Source organism: Histoplasma capsulatum, assembly GCF_000150115.1.
Source record: "Histoplasma capsulatum G186AR genomic scaffold supercont2.23, whole genome shotgun sequence".
Lineage (NCBI taxonomy): Eukaryota > Fungi > Ascomycota > Eurotiomycetes > Onygenales > Ajellomycetaceae > Histoplasma > Histoplasma capsulatum.
This window is the reverse complement of record NW_025544823.1, coordinates 24,345-30,430: the sequence shown is the minus strand read 5'-3', so window position 1 is coordinate 30,430 and position 6,086 is coordinate 24,345.

Here is a 6,086-nt window from a genome sequence, read left to right as displayed (position 1 = left end):
TATTATTGATTCAGCATCAGCATCTACACAAACTTTACTTATAAACTCAAATGCTTCATTCAGATATTCAAGTCTATATATATAAAACAATAAATATAATAGTAATATTATTTATGCAGCAGAGTTGCATATTTTTCTACAGCTGTGTTAATTTATAGTCTGTTATTTTCTCATATAATTATTCTTATAGATTGTTGATTTTCAGAATCACAACTATCAATAAATTGAGAGCTGCTTTAAAGATTTGAGAACTTGAGATTTATATGTACTGTTCTGAATGAAGATGGTTGTCAGAGATATCAATTGTGTTTGATAATGAGAAGAAGATATTATCAAAATCTGAATCTTTTGAAATTGTTATTCTCTCAGATAGTCTTCAGAGAATATGATAATAGCTCTATAAATAGTCAGCTTTTTGCTCTTGTATCATATAATTTTTCCATATCTTTTTATAAAGACTCATTTTTTGAAAAAAAGGCTCAAGTCTGATGTGATGCTTGTCATTGACACATTTCTCTATATTTTCATTGATTTAATTTGTTTTTGAAGTGATAAACTATTCTATCAGTGTATTCAAATGCTTTTTAACATCATCACTCATTGAGATTGAGGGCATTTTTTATATAGACTTTCAGTGAATTTATTGTTTATCTTTTCTTTCAAGAGATATCATTTTTCTTTTAAACTCTCTCAGTATGAACTTTTGTTTCATCTTATCAGATTCTGAGTCAACAATTTTCTGTTAGTTCTAGATCTGCTGATATATTTATTGAGCAGCTCTGATATTCTTATTAGCTATACTACACTAGCTCTATTATATAACTCTTATTTTGATTGATAAGTTAGATTATATTGTGTTGACTCTAGACTGTCTATTACAGACTAGCACACTGTATATATATATCTGTCTATATGCTAATACAACAACTTAGACATCTTATATATTAAAGGGATTGAATTGAGTGATTTGTATCCTCTATATCATTATAGCACTGAATTGAACTCTTTTACTCTAGTGATCTAATATAAACTGAGTTCAGTAACATCTGTATCATACTGATAGAGATAAATTATAAATCAGTGAAGTGATGACTCATAATTAAAATAATAAAAGCTGACTGTTCAAAAAATATCATTATCACATCTTCTAATACATTGAATTTACAGAGAAAAGATACACTCTATAGAGCAGATAAAGAATAAATTATAGAAGATATAAGATTCTATTATACAGAAGAAGATACAGAGTTTTATAAAATCAATACTGTGATGAATTACTAATACAGAAAAGTCTGTTTAAAAATAATAATACTGTGGTTATATTTCTATTTATCTTTCTTCTCTTAGCTGTTGCTCAAGCTGCAGCATACATCAATGAAAACAGTATAGAAATAGTTACTTACTTCTTCTATTAATGACAGATATTATATAGTGAAGAGAGAAAAGAGAAAATGGGATAAAAAAAACTCAATGTATAGAAGAAGGCAGTGCTATAGAGATAGATGTATGCAAAAAGAAATCAATATAAAAAATGAATAATTTTCTTCAAAATCCACTGATATTCCACTCAGTCTGCTATATAATTTGAAGTATCATTTCTATTTCTCAAGAAAAGTCATCACAGCTGTCAGAATGAAAAAGAAAACAGAAAAAAAGATAAGAGAAAAGCAATTAAGAAAAGAGTTATCTCTAATACTGTGAAAGATGCAAGCTGCAATTCATAACACTCAGAAGTTAATCATATATTTAGTTTGATTTTGAAGTATACAGTCTATAATTACTGTTTTTGCTCTTCTTGATTCCACTGTAGATCAAAAACATCTGTATAAGAATGATCTGTAGATTATTGCTTTTATCACTCTTACTTCTCTTATTTATATTCAAAGCAGCAGCAGATATAAAATCTATAAGAGTCTGATTTACTGAAGATTTCAATGACTCAAGCACACTAGTGATCAGTTATCTTGCTTATATTTTCAAAAATAGATGATTTAGTGCTGCTGTTAATTCTGTCAATGATCTGCTCATTATATAAGAAATTTTGACATCTCTAATATCTGATTCATTCACAGTTCTGTCAATGATATGCAGATTTGTATGAAATATCTTAAAATTTCTTGAGTTATTATATATATTAACTTTCTTCAAATTCAAGCTTTTCAGAGCAAGTATCTCAACTCTGAAATCTCTGAAGAATCACTTTTTATCAGAAACTAATCACTGATTTATCAAGCAGCTATATTCACAGTCTGCTAATCTGAGTGAGAGATTATTGAATATAAAAGATATAAGCTCTGATTTATAATATTAATCAATAATATAATCTAGATACTAGCATTATAATAATACAAAATTCTGACTGTTATTGAGACTCTTCTGAAACTATTCATAATAATTCAATTGACAATCTATTGAAGAGATTAAGTTGAGTGATTTATCTTCTCTAGATCATCAGAGTACTGATGATGATTGAGCTTTTTTACTCTATTAGTCTAATACAATCAAATCTGAATGACTAATTGATACTCTCTAAATTGAGCTTCAAAACTTTTCAATGACAATGATTAGAAACTGCTAAATGATATCTCTGAAAAACTCACTGAAAACTAGACTGAATCAGACTTACTTCTCTCTCAATTTATATTTGAGAGAATGATACTTCTAGATTCTATAATTCAATAGAAACTCTCAAGTTTTAAATGAGTATACTGTAGTGATTGAGAGATATTTAGATTTGAAAATAAGATTTATATATATTATAATTGAATTATATTCATTTGCTGTGATAGTATATTGCCTTCTATATCAAAAATAATATATATTCAGATGATACTCTCAATCAATTGTTGACTCTAAACTGTCTATTATAGACTAGCACACTGTATATATATACTTCAGCTGTCTATATACTAATACAATAACTTTATTTCATATCAATTGCTCACTATATATAACTCATCTGCCACTCAATGATAGCTCTGAAATTTTATTTACTGACTGTTTTCTGCTGTATATAAGCTAGTCATATATAGTAGCTTCTGTCTGAAAGAATGATTGTTAGTGAATCATTGATCAACAGTGCTCTCTGAGTGCTAGATATTTTTCTAATTATTATTATTTACTTAAAATGCAAAGACTTTAGAGATGAAGTGAATGTCAAAGTCTTTCTTTTCAAAATAACAAAGTCTTCTCAGATTGATGAACTCAATCAATTTGAAGTAAGATTATTGTAATCAATAAAGACACTGATGTTGAGGTTTACAACAATCACAGATAAGAGATAGTGATCATTGAGAATGATGAGAATAAAGAGAGATAGTAATAGAAGAATAATAAAGCAGATGAAATGAATATTGTGGAGATGAAGAAGCAATAAAGAGAATAACAATAGCAGAGACAAAAAATTACAACATTGAGCATCAAATAATCAATCACAAAGAAAATGATTTTGATGATGACAGTAATAAAAAGAAGAAAGAACACACTGAACTGTTTGCAGAACAAACTTCATTATATTATTGAATCAGAAACTGAGATTGCTCTAGTGATTGCATTTATAGCTAGTGGAGAAGTGATGAAATCAGTGAAAATTAATATAAGCTATATAAGAAATGAGACTGTGATATACATCTTTGAATTGAACTGAAAGTGAATTAATCAGATATGATAATTATTTGACTCTTATTGATAGAGTAGCAGAGGGAATACATTCACACTATAGTAGTAGCAGAGAGATTAGAGTCAATATTGATTTCTTGAGCTCAGAGAAAAAAAAGAGAAAGAAACAGAATAATAATAAAGAATATCAATAATAAGTATTTCTTTTTTATTATATTCTTCTTGAATTAAATTCCCTTACTGATCTGATTTGATAGATTCAGAAGTTTATAGAATTTTAAAGAAATTCACAGATAATTATAAAAAATCAAAAATATATATAAAGATTACTACTTCTTGAAAACAAGTAAATGAAAAATAATATTATTAAGAATCAATTATATAGCTTAGTAAATTGATAAGATATTATTTTAACTCTGTATATTAAACAGATTTATCACTAGTGAGGTTTCTGAGTTCAAATTGAGCAATTATATTATTATACATCTTAATAATAGAATTGTATAAGCAGATTGAGTCTTGAGGAGTATCAATAATGAGATCTTTGTCATTGTAAGAAAAGAGTATGTCTTATAGAGCTCTGTAAAGTGATACAATATTATAGAGCTTCAGAGAGAACTCTCTCAAAATGAATTCAAATTTCATATTTTCAGCTTTGCTTATATGATCAAGTTTGACATTTGCAATATTCTTATAGTTATCAGTATATCAGATATAAAGTTTACTATTCTTAAAATAATTATTCTTCTCTCAGTTATAATGAATGCACTGTTAGATAAATATGTAGAAAAAAGACTCAAAATTATACTGATAGATATAATCAATATTAAGCAGCATCTTAATTGCTATAAACTTCATTATATCAGTCTGATACCACATATTACTTCACTCACTTTCAACTTCTTTGATAAGATTCAGATCAATCAGTGTATCAGAGTAGTCATCAATCTTATCTAAATTGATGATTATTATATTATTCTTCAAAATATTCTGATGAAGAATATTTCTATTCAGATAAAGAGATCAATATATCTTTATTGCATTATAAAATGTCTTAAACAGTTTCAAAAATGACTTGTATTTATAGATTGATCAGTCAGAGAGTGATATCACTAGACAGTGAAGAATATAATTGTCATACAGTTTCTCATCATTTCTGTCAAAAAGACTTAGCTTGTATACTAACTGAATAAAGAAAGCTAGATTCTGAATATCTCTCAATGTTTAATTGATGAGATATAATTATTTAGATATCTGTATTCTCTTATTCAGTGATCTGTGCTTTCTGAATGATGATTTTCAATGAATATCTAAGCAACAGAGCTTGATCAGCAGCTGAGATTGATGAAACAAAGAGATTGTACTTAAGAATACACTTTTGAAGTTGTAGTATCTGTTGTCAAAGGCTATATTGTGATGTATATCAGTGATATTAATGATGATATTATAGCTAATAATTCTGACAACTTCTTGAATATTTTATTGATTTACTAGCTTAAGAAGTTCTGCTTTCAGCTGCTGCTTGTTCAATACTTATAAGAATTTGACTACACTCTTTATTTATTCATTGTTTATAAAAAAATATATTGTTCTGTAATATATAATGACACACTGAAAGAAAAGCATTTCACTCAGCTGCAGTATCTTTTTCTCTGAATTCTCAGATTTTTTAATAATTATTGATTTATTGCTGTCTTTATCTCTAGTAATAAAGATGTTCAGTCTTAGCTTCTTATCACTTATTATAGTGTAGCTCATAAGCATCTGAAAGAACTGTCTTAAATCTGTGTAGATATTGATGATTATCAAGCTATAGAGCTCTGTATGATCAAATACTCATATCTTTATCTTGATTTTATAGATGATGAATGTATGAATGAACTGTTAAATAAACTGTATAGTGAAGATTTTATATACAGAGCAGCTGATCTGCAGCAGTGTAACTTTGATTCTGATCTTTTCTTTAGATTTTTTGAGCTCATCAATCATCAGAATATCTGTTCAGTTGTGTTTGTTTTGTAAGAAACTTTTATCTCTAGTTTATAAAAGAAGATTAACTTGCTGTTTCATCTGTGAATTAATAAAATCTATTTTACTTGCTGTGATGTAGTAGATGCTGCATAATTTCAAAAGAAAATCTTTTTAAAGATGAAATCATCAGATGAGAATATTGTTCTGTATAGAAGAATTGAAAAACTGAGCTTAATTATCATTGCTGTCTGTGTCTAATATATATTGACAGATGATATCTGCTTTATCACTTCAATTCTTCTTCTTAAAGTATTTGTTAAAAAAGCTCTCAACATCTTGAAATATACAGCTATATATCTTCTCAAAGATTCTTGAATTTATCAACTTATATGTCTGCTCAGAGTCTTTCTGTGATGATGAGATGAATTTGACTGATATATTGTTATAGAAGAGTGGAATGCTTATCAGAGAAGTTGATTGAGAGATGTTATTAATAA